The sequence below is a fragment of the Cydia pomonella genome, chromosome 10 (assembly GCF_033807575.1).
Source record: "Cydia pomonella isolate Wapato2018A chromosome 10, ilCydPomo1, whole genome shotgun sequence".
NCBI classification, from domain to species: domain Eukaryota; kingdom Metazoa; phylum Arthropoda; class Insecta; order Lepidoptera; family Tortricidae; genus Cydia; species Cydia pomonella.
Window position 1 is genome coordinate 8,669,537 of NC_084712.1, and position 17,494 is coordinate 8,687,030.

At 34.7% G+C, this 17,494-nt stretch overlaps 1 long non-coding RNA gene across 1 annotated transcript; it reads right to left on the reverse strand.

Annotated features, from left to right (window-relative positions):
- Positions 1 to 12,070: 12,070 nt before the first annotated feature.
- LOC133521706 (uncharacterized) lies at positions 12,071 to 15,014 on the reverse strand. Its single transcript, XR_009799923.1, has 2 exons — positions 13,945 to 15,014; positions 12,071 to 12,356 (listed from the first exon to the last, which is right to left on the reverse strand). It is a non-coding gene; the product is annotated as an uncharacterized LOC133521706 (long non-coding RNA).
- Positions 15,015 to 17,494: the final 2,480 nt, after the last annotated feature.

The following is a 17,494-nucleotide window of genomic DNA, read 5'->3' on the forward strand; positions in this document are numbered from 1 at the left end:
ATGAATATGACGACGATTAGCGAATTAGGTATACAGGAATTAGTTTAACGAAGTTCCGTGCTTTACGAATTCTACGATTACGACTATTCCGAGTACCCAAGTTGTTATTGTTGGAAGCCAATAGAGAATGGGAACAAGAGACTGGATGCAGACAGTCGTAGATGATGATTGCCACAGGAGAACCAGGTATCTTTTGAAACTAGGTAAGAGAGAGTCTGAGACTACTGACAGGTATAATTATTGGTCATAACACTCAACAGACACCTCAAGGTAATGTAAAAAAGTACAGACGCCTCCTGTCCACACAGTGGTAAGGAAAATACTAGCTTACACGTACTAGCAGAATGTATCATGTGAGACTTACTAAAAGAAAACGAACTTAAGGACATCGGACTTAAAGATTTCTTTCTGCTCTGCAGGAAAACAAGATTTGAGGAGAAGAGTATGGGAATGCCGCCGGGACAGTAACCTGCAGCTCCAACTTCAGGGAATCTGCCTGAATTAACGCAGCACGCAATTGACAGCCCGCCTGTTTCTGGCCGGGCGTCCCTACATACATTTACAACTAGTTTTTAAAGTTATATATCTCAACGTCACGTCTCTAACTCAACACATCCTCGTTCAAGCAACCAATACTAATTTCATAATATACGATTTGTACGTACAATACAGTGGCTTAGTGTTAAACTAGCTAAGCTTCCTAATCCTAGTAACGCGGAATTGACACACACTAAATAGGTACATTCAAGCTCAGCATTAAGCTTCAGAGTGAGGAATGTCGAGATAGATCTGACTAAGGTAGGTGCAAGACAGGAGACGTTACTTGTTACTAAACTAAAATGATTTTGTTTACTGTACTGCATCTATATCAATAAATTCCTAAGCTCGGAAACCAACTTCTTCTGAATAGGTACCTACTTAGCTTAAAAATGATTAATTGTTACCATAAACATCAAAAATCATTCTATACACATTTAAATATCAAAATATATGTTTCAATTGGCCTTACAAGTTTCTTCCCTGGACAAGATAGCAGATTTCTTTGAAATGAATCTAGGAATAATTGAATGAGATAGGATGACTTAGATAAATAATGATTACTTTTAAAATCAATAATCTGAGCTCCAATTGGACTTGAAAACATGTACAACAATACAGAGTTGTACCTCTGTAGCTTTAACGTATCTACAGTTAAACTTATCCACACTTCACATCCAGCATCGACCAAGTTGGAAACGAAATACTAACTTTCAGTTCTACGTGACGGGGGTACAACTTCCTTACATTAACCACCGTAAGCTGACCTTGCCGTCAGGACTTAGAGTAAGGAATGAAGGCTCAAGCTTTATTAGGTGCGTATCGACTACATGATTGGGTTTTCGTATTACTTGGTTTTGCTTACAGTTGGAAAATAGGAAATGTAGCTTTTTTATTTATGTGTAGGAGGAAAATGAGTAGATGAATCATCTAATGGCAAGCGATTACCGTCGCCCATAGACAAATCTATGCATGCGTCGTTTTTAATAACTGTGGCAATAAATTGTTATAAACGGTCTAAGTTAATTTCAAGTAGGTACTTATTTTAATACTCCTGATAATTATTTACAACATTATATTGTACAGAAACAGTAGATTAAAATAAAGCTGACTAAAAACAAATATTTTAACACTAGATTATTATATATGAATACAGAAATAAAATAAAATACCCCACAAACTATTAGCCCAGTCAAAAATAACTTTTAAGCCCCGAACTGTTCCCTAACAATGTCTTAAAAGATATTACTAGTTGTTCAGTGAGCGTAGATAAATTTTCAAAAACTGACTCGATAAAATAAATCCCATATTTATTGAACCTGTAGGGTTAAGATGGTTAGTTCTTTATCATTTGTCAGCATGCCTGTCACGTTCTAACAAGTATGTAAGCGAGAAAGTGACAGGCATAGTGACAAGTGATAAAAATGGAACCATCATGCCGCCGCTGCTCTCAAAATTCATCGAGAACCGGTCAAGAAAATGACTTAGATAAATAATGATTACTTTTAAAATCAATAATCTGAGCTCCAATTGGACTTGAAAACATGTACAACAATACAGAGTTGTACCTCTGTAGCTTTAACGTATCTACAGTTAAACTTATCCACACTTCACATCCAGCATCGACCAAGTTGGAAACGAAATACTAACTTTCAGTTCTACGTGACGGGGGTACAACTTCCTTAATTTAACCACCGTAAGCTGACCTTGCCGTCAGGACTTAGAGTAAGGAATGAAGGCTCAAGCTTTATTAGGTGCGTATCGACTACATGATTGGGTTTTCGTATTACTTGGTTTTGCTTACAGTTGGAAAATAGGAAATGTAGCTTTTTTATTTATGTGTAGGAGGAAAATGAGTAGATGAATCATCTAATGGCAAGCGATTACCGTCGCCCATAGACAAATCTATGCATGCGTCGTTTTTAATAACTGTGGCAATAAATTGTTATAAACGGTCTAAGTTAATTTCAAGTAGGTACTTATTTTAATACTCCTGATAATTATTTACAACATTATATTGTACAGAAACAGTAGATTAAAATAAAGCTGACTAAAAACAAATATTTTAACACTAGATTATTATATATGAATACAGAAATAAAATAAAATACCCCACAAACTATTAGCCCAGTCAAAAATAACTTTTAAGCCCCGAACTGTTCCCTAACAATGTCTTAAAAGATATTACTAGTTGTTCAGTGAGCGTAGATAAATTTTCAAAAACTGACTCGATAAAATAAATCCCATATTTATTGAACCTGTAGGGTTAAGATGGTTAGTTCTTTATCATTTGTCAGCATGCCTGTCACGTTCTAACAAGTATGTAAGCGAGAAAGTGACAGGCATAGTGACAAGTGATAAAAATGGAACCATCATGCCGCCGCTGCTCTCAAAATTCATCGAGAACCGGTCAAGAAATGCGACTTGTAAAGGAGTACAGTCAGTATCAAAAGTAGCGGATCAAACAACGCATTCTGTAACAGCTTAACAAAAAGTGACGTTTCTATATGTAAAACAAATAAGGCTGTAAAATATATACCTACTTTTGAACGTGAATTTTAGAGATTTATCTATATTTGGAAAAAAAAAACATACTTTTGGCGCGTTGTTTCATCTGCTGCTTCTGATGCTGACTGTACATACAACCAGACATACGAATACATTTATTAACCCAAGCTTAAATGGATAGATTTCGGTTCCCTCGGCCAACTACTTTTTCATTTTAAAAAAATTCAGCTATATTATGGCGTTGTTTTAAAATTTTAAAATTTTCTTACTAAATTTGAAGTCATTCAAATAAGAAACGATTACACTTATAAGGGTCATTATGGGGTCATTAAATCATTATAATGAGGGCTCGTTATATCGCCGCAAAAACTTCGAAATAACCATGTATTTCGGTTTATTTTATACTCCAAATGTAGGACACAGTTGTGTTTTTAGATAACGACTTCGTACTCCTATTATTAGATTGCCCAATTAGAAATGAAATAATTAACAAAGATACGAAAAAATACTGTTTTCGTTCCCATACAAAAAATACCGGTTTCCGATCCCTGCGCCGAACCGGAAAGTTTCAACTACGACTATCGGCACAGCGTGTCGCAGTGAAAGAGTAATTAGGCCTTACATTCTCGACTGCATCTTGAAGATAAGAGGCGAAGTGAGGAAACTGAATCTTGCAGGCCATAATTTTAGTGCATAGGTATGTAAGTGCTTATTGGAGTCGATTGCACCGATTGCACTAAGACGTTCACCGTTCAATATTTGGTCCCGGGCCTATTAGATTCGCCGCCCCATTAAGTGATGATAATGTATTTTATTTACGGAAAAAAACCCTATTTTGCCGCCCTTTGCAGCCTGCCGCTTTGGGCCATGGCCCCTTTGGCCCTAGAGTAAATAAGCCCCTGCGTTTAAGTGATTGCTTAATTGTATTTACTTAATGGAAAGTTCTATAATCTTTCCGCTAATTGTGGTTGGTGTTACTGGTGTTATTAATTTAATGGTGTCTAAAACCACCAATGAATGTCGGTTACGCCTTACAGTGGACCTATTAGTGTTACTTAAGACTCTAGTCCTTTGAGTCCGCTGCTGTAAGACTCGACTTAGTTTTTCAGAGTATAGTCATTAAGTAGAAACTTGAGTTCTTATTGAGATCTGAGTCTTTTGTAAAGACTCAGGTCTCAATGAGAACTCAAACTCTTTTGTAAACACTCGAACGAGAACTCTTAAATTATGTTACAAAGGGTTTCTAATACGCATTGCCTCCAAACAAAATTCATGTGTTATGCGTACACATCATTCAATATCGCCTATTTTCCTTAGTGTTCATTTAGATAAAATAAAATCTACAAAAAAAAGGACTAAGTCTTTCGGCTCGAGTCCTTTTATGTTGTGCTTAAAAGATTCAAAAAGCCTTGGAAGTTTTTTAAATGCAGTCGCGCAAAAACGATTCAAGTTCTTCAAATTGAAAAGACTGTTCCTACGAACACTAAGTGGAGCATCTCGGGAACAATCGCTTTCAGCATTCAACCGTTTGCATGAAGAAGGTAGCTATAAAATTCTTCTGTTTCAAAAAATATCATCTATATGGAAATTGACAACACGAAACAAAGGGAATAAAAGCGAAATGTCCATATAATAAAACTCGAAACTAGCGTTACTTGATGTCAAAGAGTTTGCACGCAACACCCCTTTTGTCATGCAGAGTGTCCGTCACAAATAATAGGTACTTATACAGTTCTCTTACTAGGAAAATGTTTGAAATACGTGTAAGGTCGAGTGCGCGCGTCACTTTGACGCAATTCATTTGCAAATATTCGGTTGTTTTGTGGAACTCAAACTAGCTGCAAGACGAGGGTTTTAGTTTTGCTTTTCATTTAGAAACGCAATTTTTTTTTACGAAATCTATTTTTATCGTGTTATGTGAGGTGCAAATTGATATTCTAGTCATCTAGAGTAATGCTTTCTGAAAGCAAATTTTTGTGAAATAATTCAAACTCAAACATAACGCAGTGGATTTAGTTCAGCCTCTTTATTATTATAAGAGTCTCTAAACATATTATTAGTTCAGTGCTTTTATTTAAATTGAGATATTTTTAAATTACCTATCCGTTTTGTTTATATCACATGGGTATGATAACCTAAGTTAAAATTAAAATCAATGATTTCACAATATGCACGAAAAAGGGCACTAAAATATTGGAAAAACGTACACTCTGATAACTTAATAAGTTACTTCTACGAGGAGGTAATTAATTATAGATTACTAAGAAGAGACATCACTTCTAAGAAAACATAAATTCCATAGTGGCTATCATTGTGGTGATTTGAAAATACCTAGTAACTGATTGGAAGGGTCCATCTCGTTACTTTTTCCTTTCAATATTCCTAACTTTGCGTATTGAAACAAATACGCAATACGCAAATAATAACTAAACGAGCTTAGATGAAATGATTTGATGTAATAGTCTGGATCTGATCCATTGAACACGTAAATTGATAAGTCTACGTCGTGATTGCAAATCTAATAAAGATCTCCACTCAGACAAACTCTGCTGACATTACAATGTTTAACAAGGACACACATTAACTTGTATCTTTATTATTAATAATTTGTAGGTATATATTTGTGTAAGTAGCCCAATGGTTGACTGGTAGAGAATGCTTTCAGGCTTTAAGGCCACCATTTGTATTACTTAATAAAATGTGTGGGCAGGTACAGTGACGTCTGAAATTATTGATACGGACAAAGTGCCAAAAATATGTACTTATACATGACCTTATTGCCCATATCGTGTATATATATTTTTGGCACTTTGTCCGTATCGATATTTTTAGACGTTACTGTAGTACAGTATTACCTTATTATATCGTATACATATGTATATGTTTTGATTAGGACAAAATTTGCTGTTATGGAAATAATTTGGCTTAGGTATCTTCTATCTGCCCATATAAATTTTATTATAAACTTAAAGTCGGTTTAAATATTATAAAAATTCATAAATCATTCCGTACGCCCGACCTATTAAAGTTTATCACGTAAAGCATGGCGTAAAATTAGACGTACGGCCCGATTCGAAGAATGAAATACGATAACGATAAGTTCTGGTTTAGATAAGTTTGTATGTCGTATATTGACAGAAGCAGCTCGATTCGGGCAACCTTGATAGATCTTATTGGGATCACAGCGGAATCGAAACATTTCGTCAACTTTGACATGTCGTTTAGCTATCGATCTTTTAAAGATCTTTCCAAGATCTTAAACGTGTGTTAATCATTCTTCAAATCGGGCCGGTATTCCTGTCTGTCGGAATTTATCGTGCAGGTATGTTCCGATATTACCCCCGGATTGCGACTCGAATATGAAGTGGAATCACCCCTTTCACGCAAACTACTTCGAGTATTTGAATTAAATTAGGAGTTGCCTCAAGGGAGTCAAGGGCCTATTTTAGATAATAGTTATAGTAATATCACTGTTTTTATTCATTATGTATACCGTTGTAAATACAATTATTAAAAAATATTAATGAAATTTTGAAAAAAAAAAATTATTTTATTGGAGGTTAATTAAATTTAACAGATCGTATTATTTTAGCGTGAGAACACTGGAAAACGAAAATATTTATTACTGTTTGCATAGTAGTACAGGATGGTAATAATATCCGTGGTAGAATTTTATTAGGTACGTAAATGGCATAATGTTACGAATCATTATAAATTTAAATGTAACTGATATAATCAAAAAGAGCACTTTACGTGGAGGCAATAAATAAATAATACAATTTAGCGCTTTTTTTATTAGCCAACAGAAAATGGATAACACAGACATGAGAAAGACAAATAAAAGAAAGATAATTTAAAGAATCTACCTCAAATAACAAAGCCAGATTGCATCTCGAATAATAAACAGCGTCTAAAATAACGGTTCAGTAATGATTTGGGGAATATCAAAGAGGCTACAAATACCAGGCCCTCTCTTGTCATCTGATGCCGCCTTTTACGGCCTTCTCAGATGATAGGCAGATGTATTGTACACTTTAACGTAGCTTAGGAAGAGACATAAGCACGTTTTTTGAGTATTTTGCCTTATACCGTTTGTGAATTTAAAGAATAACTATTTAATAAAGAAAAATTAAAAAACCCTACGCTATTTGCAAAAAAAAACATTTTATGCCAAAAATGCCTTACATCATTTTTAAACAGAGCTGATACTATTTAAACTGCTTAGTCGATTTCTATTAAACATAGCTAAGCTAAGAACTACCGCAACGTATTCACGTAAAAAAAACGCGTCGAAATCGGTCCATCCGTTGGAGAGCTACAATTCTACAGACAGACAGACATTGGCGTCAAACATATGACACCCCACTTTTTGCGTCGGGGGTTAAAATGATGGCATTGGTTAGTTCGAAAAATAACGCCGGCTAATAGGTTAAATAAAAGTAGGTAACAGAATAAAATTAGTTGGCAGTTTTTGAAACGTCATGTAATAAAGGGATTTACAGTACATATGGTGCTACTTTACGGCACTAGTGCGAAAAATTAGCATATTACGTTACTGTGTCGAACATTTAAAGGGCCATATGTACTGTAAAACGTTGTACGATACATGTGCGAATACGTAATTCGCAACTCGTGTCGATTTAAAGCACTCCCTTCGGTCGTGTTTTAATTTATCGCCACTCGTTTCGAATTTCCTATATTTCGCACTTTCGGTCAGCGGGATTTTCTCATCCTGCCCCTGCTTCTAGTTAAAGAAGTTACTTAATGTATTTTTTTTGTCGGCGCAGTATACAGGAAGAAAAGTAGTAGGATGTTTTTGGAACGTAAAGTAATAAAGGGATTTATAGAAGTTGTGCCGGTCAGCGGAATTTGCTCATCCCGCCGCTGCTTCTAGTTAAAGAAGTTAATGTTTTTTTTTTTGTAAGCGCAGTATACAAGAAGAAAAGTAGTCGGCAGTTTTTGTAACGAAGTAATAAAGGGATTTATAGAAGTTGTGCCGGTCAGCGGAATTTGCTCACCCTACCGCTGCTTCTAGTTAAAGAACTTAATATTTTTTTTGTCGGTGCAGTATACAGGTTGCTTATTTAGTCACCTGCAATAATTTACGGGGTGAATATATAGGTCATACTGAGCAACATTTACTATGGGACTAACCCCGAAATCGCGAAAAAATGACTCTCCCATAGAAAATGTCAAGGTCCGGCAGCCAAAATGTATGGAACCGCCAATTTTTTTTAGCGATTTCGGGGTTGCAGGTGACCCCGTATTATAAAAAGACAAACTCGTGTGATTAAGGTGTAATTTCAATCCGTTACGTTCCGAATCCAAGCATATATGACAAGAGCAGCAAAATTTCCTTCAAAGCAGGGTTTTTTATACAATATTGATATGTAACGACTATGTATGCTGGTTGCGCAGGTAAAACTTATGAGAACTGTGATATGCCTAGTGACGGGTGTAGGGTCAGTAATAATAAGCACCATTTAGATAAAATACTTCATAATGTGTAAATAACTACGATTAAGCATTAGAACTTTGAGCAGCATTCTGATTTTTAAATGTGTCATGATTTGTAAATCTGTCACTTACATAATGTTTGCTCCTGATAGTTACACGTCTCAGATTTACCTAAACTTTGATAACCTGCGCGCTTCTTTACCAGCCTCTGTCATCCTTATCTTTTGGAAGTTTTTATGACTTTTTCATAGAGCTATGAAAACGGACAAATTGCCGCCACGAGATTTAATATCACAGTAATAACAAGGCTGATTCTTATTTAATGATTTGTTACGCTTTTAGTTTTGATATTACTTTGACAATAGGGGACTTTCATCCGTCAAAATTAAATTAGACCTAGCTAGATCGAGTTTCACCCCCGAAAACCCCCATATATTAAATTTCATCGAAATCGTTACAGCCGTTTCAATGATCCCATGTAACTATAAGCATGAAAGTCTTTTGACTACAAGTATATACCCACGAACCCATACACAAATCACGTGTCGAGTTTTGTACTTTTGGTGGGGGTTTCTAAATATTTATTTATTTTTGCGGCAGTTGAGTGTTAACATTAAACGTATAGAAAAAATACGCTAGTAAGTATAACGGGTTAAGAATAATTTACTAGATATTTTTTAAACACGCAGTTTTTATCGATGTCATGAAACGAAAGGCATAAATAGAGACATTGCGAAAAAGCTTGTAGGTATTAATTACGCCGTAAACGTTTCTTTTTTTAAATTTCGTCTCAAGATTCGGGTTAAATGACACATAAATATTTTCTCGTTAAAATCTAATATTAATCACCTTAAGATGAAAGCATCTTCTTCATTACTCAAAACTTCAATATTGTGTATTAAGTACATAAATTATAACTCGGGGCTTGTACTTATTTACTGAACTGGAGTGTTTAATATCCCGTGGAGTATTTTATTTTTGTCAGGCATATCATGATTTCAAATACTAGGTAGGTATATTATATACTTTTTGCTACAAATTTTATCACCAGTGTAAAATAATAACCTAGTGAGTAATTTCTTTGCAGAATTAGTTTGGGCTCGTAAAGATGTTAAAAAATATCCTTGAGCTTACGTGAAATTAGCCTACCTACCTAAAAGAATAACGAGGACAGTACCTAGGCTACGAGATTATCTAGGCTACACCCAAGCCGTTTTATAAAACATGAAAATTTTAATCGTTTTACAAGTTCCATAAAAAAAATATACCTAACAAAACTAACTCAAAGATCCCGTCTTATCTTTAACAACATCTCACATTTTCTAGCAAAACTGTCTTTAAAAAAACTTTGCCAAGACGTTTAGCTCTCAACTTTGTGTGATGACACTTCTAATCTTATAGAGCTGAGATAAAACTTAAACTCTGTTCCGTTGTATCTCCGGCTACCATACAATGAAACAAAGGACCTACTGTACCGTACCTTATGTAAAATACAAATATAAATTATTCACTGTCAAACCACAGGTAGAATATAAAAGATGTTAATGGTGATAAGTTATTTTCCGCAGAACCTAAAAAAATAAAAAGTAGAGAAAAAAAAAATGTGCGAGTATACATTTGCTACTAAACGTAAGTACTATCTCGGGCGATTGATGTTCGAAATGATATTGATATGTCAAATTTTTCAATTGTTTGGTTGAATTAAATGTAATGCCCGTGTTACAACAACGCTATATGCAACATTTAATTACTTTTTATAAAATATAAGAACAAAAAAAAATATTTTATTAACTATTACCATTTAGTTTCTTTAAACGTACTTACCCATACCCCGGAGTTAACGGAATTCAATAAAAACACGGCGTAGAACACAACTGATAGCTGTATTTTTTCTCGTATCGCGGTTATGGACTTATGGCAATGCTTCAGTATTTTTGATGGGAACCTTTAAGCGGATCTTATGTTTGTTATCTACTGTCGTGCGTGTCGTGGTATAAAGATCACACATTTGTATTAACACCCGTCTCTTAGTCTAAATCTCATCTAGTTAAAACTTTAAACCGTCAGCTATAACTGCTCTGTCCCTCAACAATAAAATGTCATAACTGATAAAGGTTCCTTCGTGATATATGCTATTTTGTAAGTAGAGTGACGCTGTAAACTTCGGCCCTGTATTTTTATTGAACCGAGCACAAGCCTGAAGCAAACCAGAATAAGATGGAACTTGAAAAAAATTTGGTATAATGTATTTAGGTATATGCACACTTATTCTATGAAGTCCAAATACAGTTTTTAACACGTCTGTGAAGCCACGATCTTGTTAGCACTAGCAATATTACTAGAGCGACGTGGATATAAGAATGAGACGTTGCTAAAACAGATAGCCGCCTTCCGCTCTTGGGGAACTCCGGGTTATTCCCACTAGTTACCATTAACGACGACTGGTTTGGCCTAGTGGGTAGTGACCCTGCCTACGAAGCTGATGGTCCCGGGTTCAAATCCTGGTAAGGGCATTTATTCGTGTGATGAGCATGGATATTTGTTCCTGAGTCATGGGTGTTTTCTATGTATTTAAGTATTTATAAATATTTATATATACCTATTATATATATCGTTGTCTAAGTACCCTCAACACAAGCCTTATTGAGCTTACTGTGGGACTTAGTCAATTTGTGTAATAATGTCCTATAATATTTAAAAAAAAATTAAGATGTTACCCGTGGTAATTACTGGAAAAATGTAAAAAAAAAAATTCCTAGTACTACCACTGGTAACAACTTGGTGGTAACTAGTGGGAATAACCCGGAACTTTGAGTAAGTCCGTGTTTGATCGCTGGGAAGTTTGGCCGTTGTTATTAGTAAAATAAATAAATAAATACTGATTTAGTCTGAGGCTTGCTTTCGGTAAGCGATGGAAATCATAGTCCTAAATTTTTAATGCAGGCAGAGCGGGAAAACTGCAGTTGGGGTTTTTCATTCTGGTGGCTATTGGAGGGTGGAGTGGCGTTGAGAGCGAGTTTCTAACGCCTATAACAACTCGCTTCATCTTCGATGGTCGCTATAGCTATTGTAGTACTACAGTAACTTGAGGCACTTACTGTACTGTAAGTGCCTCAACGTAAGTAGTAGGTTAGCAATGTGGGTATATTGCTAAACCAGCTGTATAGAAAATTGGATACTTATGGTAGGACAACGACTGTAGGTACTATAGGTTATTAATGCACCCGATAAAATGAAGTTTCGCTGCAGATTGTGATGCAGACTGCTGACTTTTTTTAAATCTACATTTAAGATTTAGATTTTTTTGTCGCGCCAATGGTGATTAATTAGAGCGAAAAAGGCTCTTTCCCACTAATGGCCTATTTTTTTAGGGTACTGTTTTCTGCAGGATCCAGTTTTCTGTAGTATGCGTACAGTATCCAATGTTACTATATATTAGGACGTATACTACTAAAACGGAATCCTGCAGAAAACCGTACACGCAAAAACTGGACGTCAGTCGAAAAGAGCTCAAGGACAACATAACGTCAACACCGACTATAAAACGCCTAAGAAAAAAACACGGGAATCAAGGTTTTACACGACTGTTTATAATTTCAAAATTTAACAATCGTAACACAATTTTATTTTGGAAATAAATTGAGAAGGATTATTCTGTATACGGACTCTTTTACTTTCTTGAGCTGTTTTAAATCTTCCTGAATATCTGCGTATATCATCATTCGCTTGCCCTTTTCCCATTACATAGTCCAAATCGCAGAACATGTATATTATTTTAGATTTTTTGACGATCAAGCTAACAGTCTCCAATTTTTGCCGCCATTTCTCAAGTCTGATCTGTACTTCGAGTCCGTCTTCACCCACAAGTACAATATCATCATCGAAAAGCATACACCAGGGTGCCTCTTTCTGTATGTCCGAGGACATAGAGAAAGAGGCACCCTGTCCATAATCAGTAGGAAGAGGTAAGGACTTAGGGCTGATCCCTGCCTGCAAATCTACCGTGATGCCAGCAGCAGCTCACCGGACACGTGTACAACATCGGTTGTACTACATTGACCGGATTAAATAGCTCCACATACATACTTCCTTGGCACACCTTTTTCTTTTAGAGCCCACTAAATAACCTCTCGGTGTACTCGATCGTAGGCCGTTTATTAAGCCTTAAAAATATCTTTAAAACGAACCCGAAAAATCCTCCAATGATTCGAAGAATACATCAACATCTTCTACGCGTGAGTTTTTCGAACCACCCGCTATTGATTTTACTAACCTAGGGTACGCTTAAGGTTAATTATACACAATTAAGTCCCATAGGTAAGTAACTATTGATGTGTGAAAATCGTGAAGTGAAGTGAAGTTTAAATCAACGATCATATAACTGGAAACAAACCCCAGGCTCCCGGAAGAGTGTGCTGAGCAAACTGCTAAAGTTAGTTGCTAACGACTCCATAATTAGCCACAGGGGCTCCAGGCAACCCTTGATCTTTTCTTTCATTTTCCTTAGAAATGTGAAACTTTTCCATTGTGTTAACCTTACATGTCTTTATATAAAAAAATAAAAAATAAATAAAAATGATTTATTCAGTATCTTAATTAATTACATAGTCTGAACTGGTGTCTCTATTTAAGTATTATAAATACTTGTGTTAAGAGAACACCGCTCTTCCACTTGTTGTAACTTAAAGGAAACGTTATATAATAAAAGGTTGGTTTAAGTATATAAAATTGAAATGCACTGAAGGCGTCAATAAAAGGTTTACAATATAAAATAATAAGAAGAGGTACATTATTTGGTACTGTAGTACTATATAGGAAAAACAAATAAAAATAAAAATAAATAAAACATATTTGTGGAGTGTGTGTGTATGTGTGTGTGAGTGTGAGTGTGTGTGTGTGAGTGTGTGTGTGTTTGTGTGTGTGTGTGTGCGTGTACGTTATTCTAACATTTGTTCTATTTCATTATAACTTAAGTTTTTGAGCCAGTTACACACTTTTTCCTTACATTCCTTGTGGACGGATGGATAAATGTTAATTTCACTGTGTATTTTGTTATATAGATTGGCTGAACGAGCCTCATACTGTCGATTGGCATATACGGAATTAGTTTTGGTTACTTTTATTGCATTTGGTTTCCTTCGTCTCCTGGCAGAGTTAGTGTTAGTTTTATAGGGTAATGTTTTGTGCCTTTTCAAAACTGCATGTCATATGTAGAGTTTCCTAACTGACAGCAAATCACAGATGTCGTAGAGGTCTTTGGTCGGAAATCTAAAGGGTTTAGCATGCATCACCTTCAGTAGAGACCTTTGAGCCCTCTCTAGTTCGAGGAATTTCATTTTGGTAGCCCAGTATACACAGTTTATTTTCATTAGTTACCTAAAATATGTGAAACTTAATACCAATTACTATAGTTAAAGAACTAAGTTGATTCAGCTTACGTACCTATTTTAGTCAATAGTGTCACACAATTTTCACCTATTGATGTATCTAAATGGTTGGAAATGGTTTCTTTTGCTCGGGACATGATTTAATTACGAGTAGGTTTAACTACACTTTTCAACAATCTTGTATATTTGCGTATTCAACTACGTTATCTGTCTATCTATCATTGTTAATTCGATCACGAAAGCCACAATGTCCACATTAAACGATTTTTAACAGATTTTTTTGACACTTTGATTCCGCATGTGCTTACGATACTTATAAAGAGCTTCAAAATTCGTCGTAGCCACCTCGTTTGTCTGCTCCGAATGTGTCAGCTACAAATTGCCAGCTCAAGCGTGCCCGCACTCACCGCTAATTAGGGTAAAAACCACGCGACCGCCTCAAATGAGCGTACAAAACGGTTTTAAACACTATTTATTGACTCTAGTATTTAGGTAAGCCGGAAGAATAGTAATATACCTGTAATAATACATAAATACACAATAAAAAACGAAATGTTTAAGAATTAGCTTTAGTTTTTTTTCATGCAAGGTTAGCAGATTTACAAACATATTGTCTACTTGCATACGTTAGTGATAGGTGTATATTTCGATAGGTGGAATTTGTGTAGTTAAGTATGTATGTATATACTTTATTGTACATAGAAATAAAAACACGAAAAACACAGTTACAGAGTAAATTAAATACAACAAAGGCGAACTTATCCCTGTATGGGATCTCTAAGAAAGTCGCAATAAAATAATAAGTTGGTTAAGTCGCAAATATGAAAATTTTTCTTCAGATAATATGTCACAAACCTTATATAGGTACTCGTATTGTATTAAGTGCATATCCTTGAGGTGGGTACTTTTATTATTTCACGAGTATAAGTCATATTAGATATTCTATTTGTATTTCACTTCGTACATTTTTAGTATATACATATTTTATTTACAATAACAATATACATAATGGACATACTCGCGACATTTCCTCGTTGTATCGCAATGCTGATACATTGTGCGAGGAAGCCGCCAGTTTTTCCGTTACCACTTCGTGCATTACGTAATAATTGGAATAACTCTCATATATATCAAATAAAATTGTTTGTATAAAGGAGTCATAACAATATAAAACAGATAATTTTGTTTTCACTTGCTTGTACAATAGTACATGTGCTTAATAATTATAACCATTAGAGTTTTGTTACACATATGTAAAGGACTATATTTTGATAACTAGAGTGGGTTTCATCTTTCGTGAATATTAATTATTCAATTGATTAGTTTGAGAGCTTGCTCCTTGATGATTAAAGCTAGTCTTTCATCTTTATTAGAATAGAAGGTGCTAGTTTATTATGTTGATAGACGGGTTATTAAATGTATGTTCGCAGGATAGAATCATTATTAACCTAGTCTTTAGTATTCTCTTCTAGTAATTTCTTAGTCTAAGTTGCGCTACTCTTCGCTTCATTTATTTATGCCATACCCACTCACATGTTTTTATAATTATAATATCAATCACGTGATTGGATACCTAGGTTAATGGGTTTAGCTTTATTTTAACATCAAAGGTAGTAAAAGTAGTATAGGTACATATCTGTTAATCAATTATTTATCTCCAATAACCTTTTACGTACATACATATTTTCTTTTTATTGGTAAAATACAGCCAATAAATCCCCATAATCTCATGTCCAATATCTAACTAATAAGATTTAAGTAAGTATTTACTTACATTTTGTAAGTAAATATAAGTAGCTACATAATGTCATGGCGATATATGAAAAAAAAAGTGGCTGTGACATAATCGGACAGACAGACGGACATGACGAATCTATAAGGGTTCCGTTTTTTGCCATTTGACTACGGAACCCTAATATAGACGATTACTTTATGGAAATTTAATATGAGCAGGTATACCAAGGCAGTTAGATGAAACTAGGATGATGTGACGTCATTGGCTGTACTTCTTTTTTGTCAAAATTAAATATTTAGTATCTAACTACATCTAAATGAAAAAAAGTGATATCTATAGGCTCGAACTTATATATATTTATTTAATTATATTTTTAAACGATATTGTCTTACTAAATTAGTTACTCTCTATCAATTTATCAAACTTGTAGGTCCAACTGTCGTTTTAATTGTACGCTCAGTGTTGCGGGAAATGAGTCAAATCACGTCAATTAACTATAGTATTTCAGGGCCATCCGAAAAACCACGTAGTTGTAAAATATGTTCATTCAATAACTTAATACAAGATTATAACTTAATAATACGTACCTTAGAGGCCGGCAATCTACTCTTAAATAATCTTTTTACAAAAAAATATTTGCCTTTAAAAAATTGCACACATGCAACAATGCTATGTGAGAGCCAAAATGCACAAGTTCCTATTAAGTTCTGGAACTTTTATAGGGGCACCGGGATTTTTTGGCCTTCTGGACCCCACGCAACTCCTTACGTTCCGCAGTTGGTTAGAATCCCAAGTAGGTAATTAATAGTCCTTGTGTGTGTACAGATCAATTTCTTAATCAAATCATGGCTAGGTATCCCAACTAGGTATTATAGGTGTTTTTCATTTTCTATCGCTAAAAATATTCTTGATATTTCTTAAATAAGAGGAATAAACCCATTTAAAATTAAGCAATATATGTTTAATATTTTTTATACTGCCGCTGGCAAACGTTCCGACCGATTATGCATTATTATGCAAAATATTAAAATTAACCTAGTAACTTTAGGTTTAAGACATAAGTAATTAGATTTTTTTATATGGTGCTTTGTATAATTAACATTGGCATGTTTTTTTTTTGAGAAATCGCACTACTTAAGTATATACTTAAATTTTTAACCACGAGCTCCTGTTCAATTTTTAAAAGATACTTCCTGTTTGAATAATTTCTCAGCTCATCCTCATTAACTTAATTTTATTACTCAGAAGCTATCCTATAAGACCTTTTTTGATAAATTTACACGTTCAAAGAAATTTGTTTCGCTGAGCTGAATATTAGGACGGGGAGGGAAAATGTGAATTAGATAAGTATATAATTTCAGAAAAGCAAAGAAGTGACTTGGCAAAAGACCGGCGCAACATATAAACAAACAGTAATTTCTGTTTGCATAGATGTTTATTGTATCATAGAACCTCCTAACTTATACTTTCTTAGAGTTTCTTATGATATGGTGGAATGCTAAGGGTTTTATATGGTACTTTACCTATGGTATAAAAAAAAAAGTATGTAATTTTATTTCAAAATTTGGTCTTGCAGTAGTCTGATCAGCACTGGTCAAACCTGAGATGTGACTAGGCAACTGGCAAACATAGTACTGTGGGGATTCTCGAATGTGTATACAATACATGTGGGAAGTGTGAAGATGACTACGCAAGGCATAGGAAAAATAACAACTTTTATAAAACATCATCTATACAATATTTGACCGCTCTCAAATGTTAGATAAGTAATAGGTCCCATACCCGCCAGTGTGGTGCCGCAGTCATGAAGGTACAAAGCTAATATAGGAGAGTCAACTAGGTGTTTCGAATTTATGAATAGAAGAAGAAT